The sequence below is a fragment of the Lithobates pipiens genome, unplaced genomic scaffold (genome assembly GCF_037356315.1).
Source record: "Lithobates pipiens isolate NorthernLeopardFrog02 unplaced genomic scaffold, aLitPip1_a1.2 Scaffold_27, whole genome shotgun sequence".
NCBI lineage: Eukaryota > Metazoa > Chordata > Amphibia > Anura > Ranidae > Lithobates > Lithobates pipiens.
The window spans coordinates 80,776,708-80,798,008 of NW_027507788.1; positions in this window are offsets into that span (position 1 = coordinate 80,776,708).

Below are 21,301 nucleotides of genomic sequence, written 5' to 3' on the forward strand. Positions count from 1 at the left end.
TATGGGGACACTTATAAGTTGGTATATAAAAATCAAACAAATGGTGTTGCGCTACCTGAACTAAATGTAATTAAAGTGCTTATGCTTAGAGTGACAGTATTAAAAAGATAATGGTAAATATTAGTGCACTGCCTAAAACCGTATGACTAAACTATACTAAATTCGAATAAAAGTGCTTTGTGCTTATATGAAAAACAATAGTGTTAAATGAGTGACCCACTCCCGGGAGCAGTGTCTCCTTCTTAAGTAATAAATTATTCCTTTAAATAAATATGTGATTTATAAAAAATATAAAATTATGCACAATTATAATATGGAAAAATCCAAGGGTTGTGAAGTTTTTCCAACAAATTAATCCTTGAATAATCAAGTGAAAGGGATATCCTGTCTGTTACAACTCATATGTCAAGAATATCATGTGCTTTACATAGACATGAATATCTCCAAGCAGAGTACATAGAATAATTTCCCTTATATTAAAACGTGCAACACACAGTGCATGCTTGAACAGGAAAGCTATGTAAATAAAGTCTTTAGTGAAATAAAATAAAATACAGTGACCAGTGATTATTTGTTCAGTGATCTCCTTAATAGGGAAGATGAAATAAAAAAGTCTATATGTGAGCTGAAATAAAGTGACCAGTGGCTTATTCAGTGCTTCTCAATGACAGGTGCCAGCAACCGTGTTTTGTGATTCCTGTGTCTACCTAGTGTGCCGTGTACACTGGAAAGTGGCCCATTACCTTACTGCTGTAAGGTAAACAGCAAATCAAACAAACAGGGTCCAGGGGTTGTGCCCTAACTTCTGGTAGATGGGTATTGGTCCCCTCGGCTGGGTTTATTTCTCAGATAGTTTCCATATGGATCTTAGGCTTCAATAGCATCCATAGAGGTCTCATAGGAAAGAGAGAGGTATACTCCGATGGTGAAGTACGTTCGTAAATTTTATTTTAGAAATATATTGAAAAGGTACTCACAAACATGTAGTAAAACACAGCTTTAAAAACGAACGAGCGTTCCGCTCGTGTTGTGAACGTCACTTCTGGTATCCTAGTTCCTCCAGTTCCGACGCGTATCGTCACTAGTCAAGTGACTTCATCAGGGAATGGAATACTCTATCATGGAAGTGTCTTTTATATTCACATATATGGCGGCCATTTTTCTGAAGTCTCTCATAGACTAACATTGGTGCGGCCCTTTTTTTTTAGTTTCCCATAGGTTAACATGGTGCAGCCATCTTTTGTAGGTCAATCTACACCCAGCGCCATTTTCCGGATGTCCAAGCTACACCCGCGGCCATTTTGCATTAGTCTAATCATCGGCCATTTTCCCATAGTCCTGCCGTGAGTTACAACCACAGGCATTTTTTATATTTATATAGAGTAGCGGAGATTCCTATTGGGCTACTATATTTAAGCTTATATTGCCCTCTATGTCTGGTGAACCAGAAATTAGTCCGCAATTACATAGTTCAAGCCCAGCTTTTGCCGGGGGACAGCGAAAAGGAAGAGGGGGGGGGGGCGAGGGAAGGTATTTAGTGAACTGAGTATCATGTATTCAGTATCTGCCTACTAGTGAATTATTTAGCACGTGCCATAAATCACATAAGTTTTGTAACCCCATATTAAAATTAGAGAATAAAATATTTAAAAGTATTTTAAAAATATATAAAAAGTGGCAAGGTTTCATTTTATCCCATGGCTAATAGGTGATATCATTATGTTTCCCTTGAGTGGGGCACCCCTTGACTTCTATTATGGGGTTTAATATATTAGTCCAAACGGTCCATAGCTTATTTGACTCCTATTATGAGATTTTATGTAATAATCCAATAGTCCATGGCTGGTCCATTATAATCATGTACTAATGTTGTTTATATTTACCCCTATGTTTTGGATATTAAAATATCAGGTTGAGGTAAAGGTTTAGCCTATTGGAATCATCTATACCGGACACCGGAAGTGATGTTCAAATAAACACAGAAGTTTCCATATATGTTATCAAGATATATATAAAAAGTGTATATGTATATGTATATATTATAAATGAGTACTGCAAGATCATTAGATTAAAACAGATATCAGATGTGCGCATGCGCGGCGCCCTGTGATGGACGCCTGAACACAGGGCTCCGCAACGTCCCAGCCTTTCCGCTCGCCCAGCAGCTGAACGCCGGCGATTAACTCGGCGCCTTGTTCGGCGGAGGTTCCCACCGACACAAGGGCACTAGCGGATGCCTAAAGGGAAAGCGAGGAGAGGGCTGAGCACCCGTCTCGCTGTCCTCCCCGGAGCGGCCGACATAGCCAAGATGGCGGCGGAGCAGCCGCCTCACGAGGCCCTCACTGGAGCGTCAGGCTCTTCTCCCTGGAGAGACAGACTCCATGCAGAGGTATGTGGAGGGGGCCTCCCCCATCAGCTCCAGGGAGGTCCACAGTCCCCTGCTTCCACAATTTCACTCATTCAGCATACACTGGAGGACTTTCCTAACCTATCTCCTGAAGGGGAACACAGATCACCACATACAGAAGCTTTTATAAACGCAGCTCAGCTCATACCTCAGCCATCCCAGTCCCCTCAATCACAGGACATGTCTGCTATGTTCTCCAGATTTGCAGAGCTGCTTGATAAGGGGCTAGCGCAGACGGCATCTAGAATTACCTCGGATATTAAATCTGATCTCCATATGCTAGGCTCCCGCATTGAAAGTATTGAACTTAAAATGGATGCCACGATCGATCGAGTGAACCAGAATTCCGATCGTTTCCAGGAACTACACGATCAACTTGAGGGGGCTTACGCCAAAATCGACGATTTGGAAAATAGATCCCGCAGACTTAATTTCCGCATCAGGGGGCTCCCTGAATCGGTAACAGATATACATGACGCTGTTCATTCACTCATTAAGACCCTAATCCCTGATATCAGATCACACCGAATGGAGCTGGATCGCGCTCACAGAGCACTGGGCCCCCCACGTCAAGATGGGCTCCCACGCGATATAGTGGTTAAACCGCACTACTACAGCGTCAAGGAAGAGGTGATGAAGAGAGCTCGTTCGTCACCCCAACTACAAATTCTGGGTCACCAAATTCAACTATATGCTGACATTTCTCCCTTTACTATCCAAAAAAGGCGATCACTCAAACCATTGCTGACAATCCTGTCCCAGAAGAACATTAAGTACTGGTGGTTATTCCCATTTGGCTTGAAGTTTGATTATAACGGAAAACCTCACCGCTTCACCTCATTCCATGAAGGAGAACTGCTGCTCCGCAAGCTAGGCCTCCTCCCTGCGGATCCACCGTCCCCCATGCAGTCTGCTTCTTCTGGGATGGCCAAACGTCCGCCACCATCCAGCCCTCTCACTTCACTCTGGATCTCCCCCAAACACAAGAAAGCTAAAGATGGTCTTCCTCCATGACAAGGACATAGTCCTATTTTTGGCACAAAATTTTCTTTTTCTAAGGGACTCCTTGTAGTTTTTGTTTTTTTTTATCTTTTTATGGAGTCTGAACCTTTTTAGGTTCTTTGGTTTCAGGACCTTCGGTTTATTGTTTCATATCGTTTGTACCCCTTTACAACGCCTAAGTGGTGTCCAAGTCGTATATCACATTCATTAGTTATGGCTTGCTACAGGTGTTCAGTTTTCTCTGCTAATTCTGTATTGCTTGCTTTTAGATTGGTGTTGTGGGGTCTGGGACGTTCCTACTGAGCACTCTTTCCTTTCTGGGTGGGACAGTTCCTGAGGGGCCTGTTGCATCTAGACTGGACGTTTCCTCCGTTGTGAGGATAGAAATGTCGTCTTCCTTCGGTGGGAGGAGCCGATTTTATCCCCCACCAGGGAAATTTGTGTATGTTTTATTTTTGTTTTTCTTTATTGTCTGCTTCATTTTCTTCTTTTTCCTTCTTTCTCTCTATGCTATAGCTCAGGAAGCGGTCTCTCTCTCCCTTATGGCTACTAGGGAAGCATGGTGGTTGTCCCCGGCGTTTCGCAGTCTGCAACTGGTAACAAGCGAGAAGGTAGGTCATAAGGATATCCCTACCTTCGGTACCTTTCTGCTCCATGGCTAACATTCCCCACCACAAACCAATATTGCGAATAGCCTCCCATAATGTGCAGGGCCTTAACTCACCAATCAAACGTAAAAAGATTTTCCAGCATTGTCACTCCCTAAAAATTGATATCCTCCTTCTTCAAGAAACACATTTCCCGAAATCTTATCAACCCTCTTTCATTCACGCAAAATTCCCCAAATTTTACTTAGCTAATTCTGACAACAAAACCAAGGGGGTAGGTATTTGCTTTTCCGGAAGGGTGCAATTTTCTCTAGTTTCCGAATTTAAAGACCCAGGGGGTAGATTTCTTCTTCTTAAAATTATTATTGATGAACAAATTTACTCTCTTATCTCATACTATGCTCCCAACAAGGGGCAAGCAAAGTTTTTCCAATCCATGCTTAGCACCTTGTCTCCACTGACGGAAGGAATAGTTATTTACGGCGGTGATTCTAATTTAGCTTTTGATTATGGGGTGGACAAATCACGACCCCATGGAAAGGATAGGGTTCGTCCGACTAAGCAGAGCCTTAAGGTAGCCAGACAATTATATCACTATGGTCTGATCGATGCCTGGAGGGAACTTAATCCCAAGGTTCGGGATTATACTCACTACTCTAGTCCTCACCAAACGTTTGCAAGAATTGATCATTTCTTTATCCTCCAACAACATATCCCACTAGTGTGTCGGTCTTTCATTAGGGACTCTGCTTACTCGGACCATTCCATGGTCCTGCTATCCATTCAGGGAGGTTCGATCCCTCGTTCAGAGTTTCATTGGCGTTTAAATGCCTCCATTCTCAGCAACCCTGTACATGTTACGGAAATAGAACAACATATCCAAGATTACTTCCGCATCAATGATGTGGCAGACATTTCCCCCTCAACGCTTTGGGCAGCTCATAAGGCCACCATTAGGGGAGTCCTCATCCAAATATCTTCTAGGTTACGCAAGGCTCGTAAGGCAGAAATTCGCAATCTTGAAAGGGAATTTTCTTCTCTTAGCAGAAGTCATAAAGCTAACCCAACACAACTCTCGTTAGCTAGGTTGGATGTAGCCCGCAACGCTTTAAATCTTGCACTTACTGCAGTGGCTGAAAAAGAACTCAGATGGGAGGGAGGACGCCATTACCAACATAATAATAGTCTTGGTACCCGTCTGGCTAGACGTCTTACCCCTAAAACCAAAATGTTTTCACTTCCCAAAATCCGAATGAAGGATGGTTCTCTAACCCAGAATCCCCCTAAAATTTTGGATGCATTTCATGACTTCTATCTCTCCCTCTATGGCAAGGCAGATAGTGGCTCGCATTCCGACGCCATTAATTCTTTCTTTCAGTCAATCCAAATCCCCCACATTGAAGGATCACCACAGGGACGATTTGGAAGCTCCAATTTCTGCAGAAGAAATAGAAGGGGTCATTAAGGACCTTAAGTCAAATTCGGCACCGGGGCCAGATGGTTTCTCGGTGCCTTACTATAAACATTTCTCGCAAACTCTTGCCCCGTATCTAGCACGCTTCTTTAATCACCTCAGATCTGGCTCTCCCTTGGATAAAGCCCTAAATTCAGCTTTTGTTACGGTTATTCCCAAACCTGGGAAGGACCCCAGCTGCGTGTCTAATTATAGACCCATATCTTTGATCAACAACGATCTTAAAATCTTAACTAAGCTCTTGGCGAATCGTCTCTCTAAATTCATTAGCTTTTATGTACATGCTGACCAAGTGGGCTTTATCCCGGGGAGACAAGGCCCAGATCAAATAAGGAGGGCCGTGGACATAATCTCACTGATGCAGTCCAAGTGGGACGGGGGTGCTTCGCAACAGGGGTGTCTCCTATCACTGGATCTAATGAAGGCGTTTGACTCCGTTTCCTGGTCGTTCCTATTCCCTACTCTTGAAAAGTGGGGATTTGGACAATATTTCATGAACATCATCCACGCACTTTACTCGACTCCAGAGGCTCGAATAAAGATGCAGGGATATTTCTCGAACCCCTTCTCGATCCTCAGGGGCACAAGGCAGGGATGCCCCTTGTCCCCATTGATTTTCGCCATGGTCATTGAAACACTAGCCATATCAATTAGAGCGAATCCTGATATTAAGGGTATAAGCTGTGGACCGAAAACTCACAAGTGTGCTTTATTTGCTGATGATGTTCTACTTTTCATTTCCTCTCCGTCCACCTCGCTCCCAGTAATATGCAAACTCCTTAATGATTTTGGCGATATCTCTGGGTTAAGGGTCAACTATGCCAAGTCCTTAGTGCTTAATATCAACCTTACACCTACTCTAGTTTCACACCTTAAACATACTTTCCGCTTTGATTGGGCGGAATCGAACCTCCCTTATTTAGGGATATTCCTTACGGCTTCAATTGACAAATTGTACTCAGCTAATTTCCCCCAGACATTCCGAAAGTTAGAGGAAGATCTGGCCTTCTGGGATACCCTTAAGTTATCCTGGCTGGGAAGAGTTAATTCAGTTAAAATGACGCTTCTGCCAAGGATTTTGTATCTCTTTCGGTCGTTACCTATCCCTGTCCCTAAGGACCGCATTCGTAGTTTTCAGTCTAGAATCCTGAAATTTATTTGGGGATCTAAGGGTCACAGAATCTCGAAAAATACGCTTTTCCGCAATAAAAATCAAGGGGGTCTAGGGGTCCCAAACATCCTTACATATTATCAGGCGGCGCAGCTTTCACAATTGTCTACTATTTACTTTAAAACTTCTCTGCCAGATTGGGTTCACATGGAGAGACAGGCGGTACCTAACCATACTTTAGATTACCTCCTCTGGAGTACACCTAAGTCCAGACCAGCCGTGATGGCTCCTACCCTTTCCCATTCCATAGCTCTTTGGGACTCTTTGAAAAATAATCATAATATCACTTCACACTGGAAACCACTCTCCCACATTTTTAGGAATCCACTCTTCCCGCCGGGGCAGGATATTATGGCCTTCCGTTGGTGGCTAGATAAAGGTTTATACAGGATTGGTCACTTTATCTCGCCCTCTGGTCCTTTTTCTCTGGAACACTATATTAAAAAGCATCATCTGCCCGATACTGAAAGATTCCGATTCAATCAAATTTACCACTTTCTAAAGTCGCTTCGGTCTTCAACTGACCCCCCTCTTTCTATCACTGAATACGAACTTTGGTGTGGACAAGCCATGGAGCAGAAGGGAGGGATATCGGTGATCTATCGCGCTCTTGCCAGGGCGGAAGGTAAAACACTTTTTATGCGGGCATGGGAAACAGATCTACAACAACAATGGTCCTTAGAGGAGTGGCATACGGCGTCTCTTATGGCCTCCAAAGGCTTTCTGAATGTGACTCTCATGGAAGCTAACTTGAAGATTCTTATGAGATGGTACATGGTGCCCATGAGACTAGCTACAATCTACCCGAATGCCTCTCCCCTTTGTTTCAGAAATTGTGGCCATATAGGTTCTATGTTACATATCTGGTGGGATTGTCCGAAAATTAGGCATATATGGAACAAGGTTTTCCACATCATTCGGAAGATCACAACCTTCCCCATTCATAAAACACCTCAAATAGCTTTACTCAATTTCCCCTTGCATGGGGTCCCGAAATCAACTCAACAACTCATTAGATTTATTCTGGTCGGAACTAAAATCTCTATTGCTAGGGCTTGGAAAAAAACGACAGTCTCCCTGAGAATGGTCAAAAGGAAAATTTCTTGGATCATGGTACAAGAAAAAACAGTAAGCATATTTCTTGATACGGTAGACAAACATACAGCGATATGGGATCCTTGGATAAATTATACCGCTAAGTGCTTATCTTGATCGGGGAATCCAGGCTGCTGTAGGGTGAGAGAGACCTGCTTCCTTTTTAGCTATCATTTTTCTGTCTCCTTTTCTTTTCCTTTCTTCTTTTCTTCTCTTTCTCTCTTCTTTCTTTTGGTTATATTTTACATATGATTTAGTGCTTCTTATCAGGCCTAGTATAGGTACATCGTGAGGCTTACACCCTCATTAAGATCATAAACCTCTGGCTTCAGATCTGTATCTTGATTTTCATTATCCTATCTGGTTCACTTGGATTAGTTATCTTTAGTTTAATTTTTTTCATTGTCCTCCATTTTGAGGCATTCATTTAACGATATTGATTTTTCAGTAGGAGGTTTCATGGAACCCAAGGCCTGGGTTAGGTAGGGTCTCAGGGGTCCCGACACAGCAATGTTCCCATATGGGGTGTCGGATCCACGAGGCTCGTCCTCTAAGTTCATTTATGGGTTCTCTGGAATCATTGGTTCTAATGCTATGAAGATGTTGTTATGAAAAAAGTGTTTATTTCAAGTTTTGCCTGATTCTCACCAGATACCTTATACTGCTCTGCCTTGCTCAATAACTATCAGGGTTTATTTTCTGTAGATTCGGTATTCTATTGACTTTTATAATACAAGTGTGCACTGTATTAAAATATAATTTGTTATTGTATTTAAGCTTTCAATAAAAATCTATTGAAAAAACAAAAACAGATATCAGAAAGAAATGGTATGTAAATAGCTAAAACTAGAATAAGAAATATAAGGTATCCCCAATTATTAAAAATCACTAATAAAACAGTTTAAATCAAAGTCTATATTCAAACCTTGGAGTAAATGTATCTACAGTGGTGTGAAAAAGTGTTTGACCCCCTTCCTCATTTCCTGTTCCTTTGCATGTTTGTCACACGTAAGTGTTTCGGAACATCAAACCAATTTAAACAATAGTCAAGGACAACACAAGTAAACACAAAATGCAATTTGTAAATGAAGGTGTTTATTAAAGGTGAAAAAAAATCCAAACCATCATGGCCCTGTGTGAAAAAGTGATTGCCCCCCTTGTTAAAACATACTATAACTGTGGTTGTCCACACCTGAGTTCAATTTCTATAGCCACACCCAGGCCTGATTATTGCCACACCTGTTCACAATCAAGGCATCACTTAAATAGGAGCTGCTTGACACAGTAAGGTCCACCAGAAGATCCTTAAAAGCTACACATCATGCCGAGACCCAAAGAAATTCAGGAACAATTGAGAAAGAGAGTAATTGAGATCTATCAGTCTGTAAAGGGTTATAAAGCCATTTCCAAAGCTTTGGGAATCCAGCGAACCACAGTGAGAGCCATTATCCACAAATGGCGAAGACATGGAACAGTGGTGAACCTTCCCAGGAGTGGCCGGCCGCCCAAAATTACCCCAAGAGCGCAGCGACGACTCATCCAAGAGGTCACAAAAGACCCCACAACAACGTCCAAGGAACTGCAGGCCTCACTTGCCTCAGTTAAGGTCAGCGTTTATGCCTCCACCATCAGGAAAAGACTGGGCAAAAATGGCCTGCATGGCAGAGTTCCAAGGAGAAAACCACTGCTGAGCAAAAAGAACATCAAAGCTCGTCTCAATTTCTCCACAACACATCTTGATGATCCCCCAAGACTTTTGGGACAACATTCTGTGGACCGATGATACAAAAGTGGAACTCTTTGGAAGGTGTGTGTCCAAGTATATCTGGCGTAGAAGGAACACTGCATTTCATAAAAAGAACATTATACCAACAGTAAAATATGGTGGTGGTCTGGGGCTGTTTTTCTGCTTCAGGACCTGGAAGACTTGCCGTGATAAAAGGAACTATGAATTCTGCTGTCTACCAAGAGATCCTGAAGGAGAATGTCCGACCATCTGTTCGTGTACTCAAGCTGAAACGAACTTGGGTTCTGCAGCAGGACAATTATCCTAAACACACCAGCAAGTCCACCACCGAATGGCTGAGGAAAAACAAAATGAAGACTTTGGAGTGGCCTAGCCAAAGTCCTGACCTGAATCCTATTGAGATGTTGTGGTATGACCTTAAAAAGGCCGTTCATGCTCAAACCCTCTAATGTAACTGAATTGGGACAATTCTGCAAAGATGAGTGGGCCAAAATTCCTCCAGGACGCTGTAAAAGCCTCATTGCACGTTATCGCAAACGCTTGGTTGCAGTTGTTGCTGCTAAGGGTGGCCCAACCAGTTATTAGGTTTAGGGGGCAATCACTTTTTCACACAGGGCCATGATGGTTTGGATTTTTTTTCACCTTTAATAATAAACACCTTCATTTACAAATTGCACTTTGTGTTTACTTGTGTTGTCCTTGACTATTGTTTAAATTGGTTTGATGTTCCGAAACACTTAAGTGTGACAAACATGCAAAGGAACAGGAAATGAGGAAGGGGGCAAACACTTTTTCACACCACTGTAAAATAAAAATCCACTTAGATTCTGCTTGGCTAAGTTTTCTGACTTTATGGCCCCCTCCAGTGTTTTTTATATGGTTCTATACCCCAAAAAGTCAAATGAGTGGGGTCCTTATTGTGGTGGGTGCTGAAGTGTCTGGATACACTGTTTATCAAAGCCGCTGATGTTTTTTACATGTTCCTTTTTATCCTTACTCTCAGCGGTCTTTTAGTTCGCCCAAATTGTAGGCCGCAACTACACTGTAGGGCATAAACAGCTCCCTTAGTATTGCAGCATATAAAATCCTTAATATCATACACGTTTCCAGTACTTGTAGAGGTAAAATTAAATTTCTTTTCAACGGGTTTTTTATTCTTGTACACGCATAGCAGCGTTTACATGGAAAGAATCCTTTGCCCGTAAAAAAGGTTAGACCATTATGGGGGGGGGGGGGGTCAGGGATATTTTTCACAATCTTATCCCTTAAAGTTGGTGCCCTTTTATAGATCGTGGATACTGGGGTAATATCTCCTGTAGATGTATGTCTGACCTTAGTATGTGCCAATGCTTTTTGATCATTTTTCTCGATCATCTTATGTTGCATATTGTAGTTCAATATTATTGCTACTCCATCGCTTTTGTTGGTAGTGGGTGATTTATCCTTTATTAGCGTTGCTCTGTCCATATTCTCTATTTCTATAATATTTGTCTTGATATCTTTACTCTTGTAACCTTTATTGATAAATCTATCTCCAATTTTCTCCGCTTGTGTCCGGAAATCTTTTGGGTGGGAGCAGTTCCTTCGCAGTCGAATCCATTTGTCCTTTCGGGATATTGCTCAACCAATTCCAATGGTGACAGCTGTCGGTGGGCAAATAACTGTTTCTATCCACATTTTTGAAGTGGGTTTTGGTATAAAGTAATTTGTCTTCTTGTTTTATTTCTAGGTCCAAGAATGTGATTGTCTCATCACTTATCTCCCACATTAAGTTGATGTTCCTATCGTTTTTATTTAATCCTTCTAGGAAGGAGATTAGTTTAGTTTTCTCTCCTTTCCACAGTATTAATATGTCATCAATGTACCTCTTGAAGGTCACTAGTTCTTCAGGGGGATTCTTGAAGACCATCTCTTCTTCCCATTATGTCACAATGGGAAGAAGAGATGGTCTTCAAGAATCCCCCTGAAGAACTAGTGACCTTCAAGAGGTACATTGATGACATATTAATACTGTGGAAAGGAGAGAAAACTAAACTAATCTCCTTCCTAGAAGGATTAAATAAAAACGATAGGAACATCAACTTAATGTGGGAGATAAGTGATGAGACAATCACATTCTTGGACCTAGAAATAAAACAAGACAAATTACTTTATACCAAAACCCACTTCAAAAATGTGGATAGAAACAGTTATTTGCCCACCGACAGCTGTCACCATTGGAACTGGTTGAGCAATATCCCGAAAGGACAAATGGATTCGACTGCGAAGGAACTGCTCCCACCCAAAAGATTTCCGGACACAAGCGGAGAAAATTGGAGATTTATCAATAAAGGTTACAAGAGTAAAGATATCAAGACAAATATTATAGAAATAGAGAATATGGACAGAGCAACGCTAATAAAGGCTAAATCACCCACTACCAACAAAAGCGATGGAGTACCAATAATATTGAACTACAATATGCAACATAAGAGGATCGAGAAAATGATCAAAAAGCATTGGCACATACTAAGGTCAGACATACATCTACAGGAGATATTACCCCAGTATCCACGATTTATCTATAAAAGGGCACCAACTTTAACCACTTTCAGACCGGACCAATTTGCTGGTCAAAGACCAGACCACTTTTTGCGATTCGGCACTGCGTCGCTTTAACTGACAATTGCGCGGTCGTGCGACGTGGCTCCCAAACAAAATTAACGTCCTTTTTTTTTCCCACAAATAGAGCTTTCTTTTGGTGGTATTTGATCACCCCTGCGGTTTTTATTTTTTGCGCTATAAACAAAAATAGAGCGATAATTTTGAAAAAAACGCATAATTTTTTACTTTTTGTAATAAATATCCCCCAAATATATAAAAAAACATTTTTTTCCCTCAGTTTAGGCCGATACATTTTCTTCTACATATTTTTGGTAAAAAAAATCGCAATAAGCTATTATTGATTGGTTTGCGCAAAAGTTATAGCGTTTACAAAATAGGGATAGTTTTATAGCATTTTTATTAATAATTTTTTTTTTTTTTTTTTTTTTTTTATTGTGACTGCGACATTGTGGGGGACCCATCGGACATTTTTGACACATTTTTGGGACCATTGTCATTTATACAGTAATCACTGCTATATAAATGCAGTGATTCCTGTGTAAATGACACTGGCAGTGAAAGGGTTAACCAGTGGGTGGCAGTGTAGGGGTTAAGTGTTCCTAGGGGTGTGTTACTAACTGTGGGGGGGTTGGGCTTTCATTTAGTGTACACTGATCTCTGCTCCAATCACATGGAGCAGAGATCAGCATCACTAGTTCCTAGGCAGAATGGAAAAATGTTGTTTATACAGCATTTCCTCCATTCGGCCGCTCTGTGAGACGATCGCGGGGATGCCCGCGGCGATCGAGTCCGCGGGTCCCGCGACCGGACTCACGGGGGTCCCGACCAGCGTGGGAGCGCGCCGCCGGCGGCGCGCTCCCGATGGCACGGCGGCAACGAATATTGGACGTACATGTACGCCAATATGCCTGCCCGTGCCATTCTGTCGACGTACATCGTCGTGCGCTGGTAGGGAAGTGGTTAAGGGATAAGATTGTGAAAAATATCCCTGACCCCCCCCCCCCCCCCATAATGGTCTAACCTTTTTTACGGGCAAAGGATTCTTTCCGTGTAAACGCTGCTATGCGTGTACAAGAATAAAAAAACCCGTTGAAAAGAAATTTAATTTTACCTCTACAAGTACTGGAAACGTGTATGATATTAAGGATTTTATATGCTGCAATACTAAGGGAGCTGTTTATGCCCTACAGTGTAGTTGCGGCCTACAATATGTTGGGCGAACTAAAAGACCGCTGAGAGTAAGGATAAAGGAACATGTAAAAAAAATCATCAGCGGCTTTGATAAACAGTGTATCCAGACACTTCAGTACCCACCACAATAAGGACCCCACTCATTTGACTTTTTGGGGTATAGAACCATATAAAAAACACTGGAGAGGGGGCCATGAAGTCAGGACACTTAGCCAAGCAGAATCTAAGTGGATTTTTATTTTAGATACATTTACTCCCCAAGGTTTGAATATAGACTTTGCTTTAAACTTTTTTTATCAGTGATTTTTAATAATTGGGGATACCTTATATTTCTTCTAGTTTTAGCTATTTACATACCATTTCTTTCTGATATCTGTTTTAACCTAATGATCTTGCAGTACTCATATATATATATATATATATATATATATATATATATATATATATATATATATATATATATATATATATATATATATATATATATTTATACTTACATCTTGATAACATATATGGAAACTTCTGTGTTTATTTGAACATCATTTCGGGTGTCCAGTATAGATGATTCCAATAGGCTAACCCTTTACCTCAACCTGATATTTTAATATCCAAAACATAGGGGTAAATATAAATAACATTAGTACATGATTATAATGGACCAGCCATGGACTATTGGATTATTACATAAAATCTCATAATAGGAGTCAAATAAGCTATGGACCGTTTGGACTAATATATTAAACCCCATAATAGAAGTCAAGGGGTGCCCCACTCAAGGGAAACATGATATCACCTACTAGCCATGGGATAAAATGAAACCTTGCCACTTTTTATATATATTTTTAAAATACTTTTAAATATTTTATTTAATTTTAATATGGGGTTACAAAACTTATGTGATTTATGGCACGTGCTAAATAATTCACTAGTAGGCAGATACTGAATACATGATACTCAGTTCACTAAATACCTTCCCTCGCCCCCCCCCCCCCCTTCTTCCTTTTTGCTGTCCCCCGGCAAAAGCTGGGCTTGTACTATGTAATTGCGGACTAATTTCTGGTTCACCAGACATAGAGGGTAATATAAGCTTAAATATAGTAGCCCAATAGGAATCTCCGCTACTCTATATAAATATAAAAAATGCCTGTGGTTGTAACTCACGGCAGGACTATGGGAAAATGGCCGATGATTAGACTAACGCAAAATGGCCGCGGGTGTAGCTTGGACATCCGGAAAATGGCGCTGGGTATAGATTGACCTACAAAAGATGGCCTCACCATGTTAACCTATGGGAAACTCCAAAAAATGGCCGCGCCAATGTTAACCTATGAGACTACAAAAAATGGCCGCACCAATGTTAGTCTATGAGAGACTTCAGAAAAATGGCCGCCATATACGTGAATATAAAAGACACTTCCATGATAGAGTATTCCATTTCCTGATGAAGTCACGTGACTAGTGACGATACGCGTCGGAACTGGAGGAACTAGGATACCGGAAGTGACGTTCACAACACGAGCGGAACGCTCGTTCGTTTTTAAAGCTGTGTTTTTACTACATGTTTGAGTACCTTTTTTCAATATATTTCTAAAATAAAATTTACGAACGTACTTCACCATCGGAGTATACCTCTCTTTCCTATGAGACCTCTATGGATGCTATTGAAGCCTAAGATCCATATGGAAACTATCTGAGAAATAAACCCAGCCGAGGGGACCAATACCCATCTACCAGAAGTTAGGGCACAACCCCTGGACCCTGTTTGTTTGATTTGCTGTTTACCTTACAGCAGTAAGGTAAGGGGCCACTTTACCTAGTGTGCCGTGTACACTGGAGACACAGGAATCACAAAACACGGTTGCTGGCACCTGTCATTGAGGAGCACTGAATAAGCCACTGGTCACTTTATTTCAGCTCACATATAGACTTTTTTTATTTCATCTTCCCTATTAAGGAGATCACTGAACAAATAATCACTGGTCACTGTATTTTATTTTATTTCACTAAAGACTTTATTTACATAGCTTTCCTGTTCAAGCATGCACTGTGTGTTGCACGTTTTAATATAAGGGAAATTATTCTATGTACTCTGCTTGGAGATATTCATGTTTATGTAAAGCACATGATATTCTTGACATATGAGTTGTAACAGACAGGATATCCCTTTCACTTGATTATTCAAGGATTAATTTGTTGGAAAAACTTCACAACCCTTGGATTTTTCCATATTATAATTGTGCATAATTTTATATTTTTTATTCATCACATATTTATTTAAAGGAATAATTTATTACTTAAGAAGGAGACACTGCTCCCGGGAGTGGGTCACTCATTTAACACTATTGTTTTTTCATATAAGCACAAAGCACTTTTATTCGAATTTTGTATAGTTTAGTCATACGGTTTTAGGCAGTGCACTAATATTTACCATTATCTTTTTAATACTGTCACTCTAAGCATAAGCACTTTAATTGTATTTAGTTCAGGTAGCGCAACACCATTTGTTTGATTTTTTTATATATATTATTTGGGGGTTAGGGTTTATACCCCTGCCGGTGGTTTGCTGCAACCTACCCTTACAAATAGTTTAGGCCCTTGACGACAGCGCAGGGATACTCTAACTTACTAACTTATAAGTTAGTGTTGGGTACCACAGATGCCAGGATGCCCTAAGGAGGCTCTGTGGCTTACGCATGCATTTGCAAATGTGAGCAGACTAAACCCCTGCTTTTAACGCATACTGTTAGACAGGTTTAATTGGTTGTCTGTGAGCTGGTCAGTAAGTAAGCTTGGTTTTTTTTCCCTCGAAAAACCAACCTCATCAAAATTATTCTCATCCCTCAATTCCTTTACTTACTTCATAACTCTCCAGTGGTAGTCCCATTAAAGGTATTTTGAGTAGTAAATTCTCCTTTTTAGATTTCTGTTGTGGAATACCCAACCTCCTAGGGTTAAACTGGAACAGCTGCAGTATCCTAAAGATGGGGGAGGCCTTGCGCTCCCCAACCCCTGGTTATATTATCTGGCTGCACAGTTGCAACACTTGAATGATGCTATGACCTCCAACACTGTTGGACCATTGGGTAGGCTCCTGCTTATAGGCACTGGGGCAGAGTCTACCCTGGAGGGTCTGGAGGCTCAGTTGTTCCAGAAACCTAATAAACAAATGCTCACCTATGCGATGCTTCCAAAGGTTTACTACGTATAGTCCAATCTGGCGCAATAAAATGTATGAGGAACAGGCTAAACTCCAACAGGGGCATAGGTGGCCGTCTCAAGGGTCAACACAAATCTCGCATATTTATCACAATGGGAAACTACTCTAATTTTCTGAATTGCAGAGTAGATTTGCATTGCCCTCCAGCATGACATTTTATTACTTGCAACTACAGCAAGGGGCTGTAGAATGGGCACAATCTCATACTCCAATTTTCCATTTGCTCCAAACGTCCACGGAGAACAAGGTTTTATTTCGCAATGCTATCATATGCTGTTAATAGACTGTCTCGGTGACCATAAAAGCATTAGCGCAGTGGGAGGGAGACCTGGGTACTGTGTCAGGTGACCAGTGAGAGGAAGCCCTCCAGTCTGTCACTACTTGCTCCTTAAATGTCTTGCAAAAAGTATCCCAACTATATATTTTACTCAGTGCTCATTATACTCCTGTCAAATTTCACAAAATGGGTATATTATCTGACCCACTGTGCAGTAAATCTAATATAGTGCCTGGTGACCTTGTTCATCTCCTCTGGTGACACCCTAAACTCCATGGATATTGGAAAGGGGTTCTTGCCGCACTCAATCATGTTTTTCAGATGGATGTTCCTCTGGATCCGATGTGCTGCATACTAGGTGCCCTGGAGGGGGTGATCCCAGAGGAGATGACGAGGATCACATCCTGTACAGATTTTATTTCCAAACTTTCCCCACAATAAAAAAAGGGCTTACGAGATAAAATAACATTTTGCATTGCCATTTCCTCTATGTATTACCAGGTGTGATGAAAACGATACAGGAGATTGCTGATCCAAGGCTTGTCTCACTAGACCTTGTGGTGAGTGTATCATAGGGGTGAAGTACATGCAGTGTAATGGTGACAGCATTAGAAGAGTTTCCTCCTGTTTCTTCACCTTGTAGGGGATGCATGCTATTAACCTAGCATCTAATTCTGTGTACACGTGGTCAGACTTTCCGGCAGAAAAGGTCTGACGGAATCATTCCATCAGATATTCCTATCGTGTGGGCTTCATCTGACTTTTTCTTTCAAAAATTCTGACGGACCTAGAAATAGAACATGTTTTAAATCTTTCCGACTGAATCAATTCCTATCGGGAAAACCGTTCGTCTGTATGCTATTCCGACGGACCAAAAACGACACAAGGGCAGCTATTGGCTACTGGCTATTGAACTTTCTTTTTATAGTCCCATCGTACGTCATTGCTTTCTAAACGATCGGACTTTGGTGTGATCATGTGTAGGCAAGTCGTTGGAACTTCCTCAGAAAGACCGTCAGAGTTTATTCTGATGGGAAAACCGGTCATGTGTACGCGGCATAAGAACTGTTTCTTAATGTTCCTTTGCATTCGTTTGTATATTCTGTTGCTAGTGGGCAGATTCATTCTTTTTTTATGGATGGACTTGATATTTTAATATATGAATTTTAAGTATGCAGTACTTAGCTATACTGAGAGAGCTTTTAATGCTAGATTGATTTTCGGATTTTCAAGCATTTTGTGGGATATGTAGTATGCATAGAGCATTGCACATGACCACAACTAGTGTACTGCTTGCTCCAAAGAAATGAGGGGGAACAGGAGTGGTTTGAGAAGAAGGCAGAAAAACTTGCAGTGCCAAAAGCCACACAGGCAAATAAGGATACATTTTCTTTTAATACATTGTTAATATTTACCTGTATTTTGTTAAAGATTAAACTGTTACGAAAGTCAGGATACTGGATTCACTATATCTAATCTCCCATAGTGCACAGTAAATGAAATTAAATTATTTTAGTAAATATAAACTGCTAAATACCTTTTCTCATGGGCAGTATATAGCAGTCTTGTGACTTCTATCAGTGTCCAGCCGAGCACTGGTTAAAGCTTGTAGGAGTTTTAATTTTTTTTTTTTCTCTGACTGTCCTATGAGGTTTCATGACCCTTGACTTTTTGTCTGGACAGTAGTGATTGGCCCTGTGCTGATCACATGTACCCACCCCCCCAAAAAAAATCTCTCTAGCAATACACACCAAACTGAGCATGTGTACAGTGCCTTAAAGGGTCTGCACGATCAGCAGATGGATTGGGGACTGTGGAAGAAAGGAATAATTAAAGAATAACATACTTTTTACACATTGCAGATGATTAAAGGGGTTGTACCCTTGTGTCTTCACCTTAATGCATAGGATGCAAAAAACTTCTGACAGTGACCAGACCCCCTTAGATCCCTCGGCGGAGACGCGCTATACCTCTCTTCCCGGGATTCTCAGCTCTTGATTGGATAAATTGATAGCAGCGCAGCCATTGCCTCCCACTGCTGTCAATCAAATCCAATGGCGGGAGCGCAGGGGGCGGGGCCGAGTTCTACTTTCTGCGTCTATGGATGCAAATGCTGGACTCGGGAGTGCTCCCGCAAGATAACCCCCCCCCCCAGGAGAGCACTTCTCCTAGGGAGTTATACGATGTGGGGAGGAGCTGATAGCATTGCCAGGGGACCCCAGAAGAGGAAGATCATGGCCATTCTGTGCAAAACGTACTGCACAGTGGAGGAAAGTATGACATGTTTGTTATTTAAAAAAACAAAAACTAAGTTTTACAATCACTTTAACTTTCACATTGAGTATAACAGTATACTTACTGCATATACAGACTGATTTTGAGTTTAGTGACACTTTAGGCTTGACTCATATTCCTCCTGAAGAAGCGACACTTTGTTGCGAAACATGTAGATGACAGCCCCAGCTCCCTTCTCATATCCAGTTTCTTCTGGAATTCTCCTCTTGGTTGCTGTTCAGCCAATAACACTATCTTAGGGAAAGTACTGCTGAATAAAAGAGCCCTGTATTGTAATGTTGCACTTTGTTGTAATTGGGGATTGGCCGAACAGACCCCTGTTCGGTTTGCACCAGAACTTTCGAACACAGCGAAAGTTTGTACCCAAATAACGAACCCCATTAAAGTCAATGGGAGGGGGCGTGGCTTGGACATTAACGTGAGAAGACGTGTCTCACACTAGCTCCGGCATCCTGATCTAATTAATCCTGCTGTGAGCCCAATACACCACTGAAATAGACCGGACACTTCGCTCCCCGTGTGGACCCACTCCTACAGTGACACCCGGCCACCATAATAACAAAACAGGGATGTCCAAGAAGGAGGAAAGTCTCCCCACTGACTGAGTGGCCCAACATGGTGGATCCCCGCTCCAGCAGCGCACAGGGAGGGAGTCCTATGCCTCGGCGGCGGCCAAACTCGGACAATATTCTCATGATCCTGACAGTCCTAGGACCAGACAGCAAACCCAGCCATCCTGCATCACTAAAGCGACCAAAAACGGGCCCCCTGTGAAGCCTCCACAAGATACACAACATGTGCTTGAGAAAAGGGTGCCCATGGCCTCGAGGAATGCAGTGAGTACTCCACCCCCCCTCTCCCTGCCCCTGACATGCCTGGCCCCTCTGACATAGAAAATAGTGAGCCATCATTACAGGACATTCTCACAGCAGTCCACTCTTATGGCTCCTCTATGACTGAACTGTCAGCTGAAGTTAAAAGCATGAAAGAGGGCTTACTGCATATTAGGCAGGACATGCAGAAAATCAGGGAGAGGGCCAATGCTCTAGAGGGACGGGTGAGCTCTATTGAGGATGAATTACCCCTCCCTTACCTAAGAAATACATGACGCATCAACTAAAACTGATGAAACAGCAGCTAGAGTTGAGGACATGGAGAACAGACTAAGAGTCAAACATCCGTATAGTCGGTATGCCTGAAAAATCCGAAGGGAAACCTCCTGCTGAATTCACTGAAACATGGCTAGCAGACATCTTTGGAAAGAATAACCTCACTCCATTTTTTCTCAGTAGAAAGGGCTCACAGGGTGCCTTCCCTGCCACCATCACCAGGGGACAAAACGACAGACCATTCTTACTGAAACATCTGCATTACAAGGATAGAGACATTATACTCCGTCTGGCTAGGCAGAAAGCTGACATGGAAATGCAGGGATCCAAGGTTTTTCGGCTGCTGTCCAAAAACAGAGAGAAATTCACAGAAGTGAAAAAGAGAATGCGTGCAATCCCATTAATTTACTCCATGTTATACCTAGCCAAACTACGCATGGCGGCAGACGGATCAGTGCATTTGTTTAACAGCCCAAATATGGTTGCTAACTGGCTTGACCGCCATGAGAAACAACTGCGTGGAGCTGCTCGGGGACATGCACCAGATTGAAAACACCGCACAACCTGCATACTTTAAATCCTACCGCTCACCTCCCTAATGAAGGAGCCCAGAGACACAAATGATTCATTTTGTTACCCCTCATCTCCTACCAGTAACCCTTGTGCTTTGACTTTAAAGACACGAGGTCTCAGCCCTCATTATTACCCCTCAAATAGCCCCATGGGGCACCCACGGAAGTTCACTGGTGGGACGGCCTAAGCTTATGACTACTAGGCCTACTTTTGTTATTGGCAGATTGTATTTTACTAGTTTTTGTTGTTTTTCAGCCCTGATTGGGTAGGCTGCATCTCTGCAGTTACCTATACTATGTGATTCCTGTCTACATTTCTGTATCCCGGATTGGATTGACTGTGAATACAGATAGAAAACACCTCTTACTACTTACTTGCTCAGGTAATCTTTGGGTATCACCACACTGGTCCACTTTTCCGGGACAGAACCCCCAAGGGCGTGAGCGCCTGCTATTAAACCTCCCTCATTCTTATGGGTAAGCAGATGGACACAATCCTCTCCTGGAATATCAGGGGATTACACGACCCTAC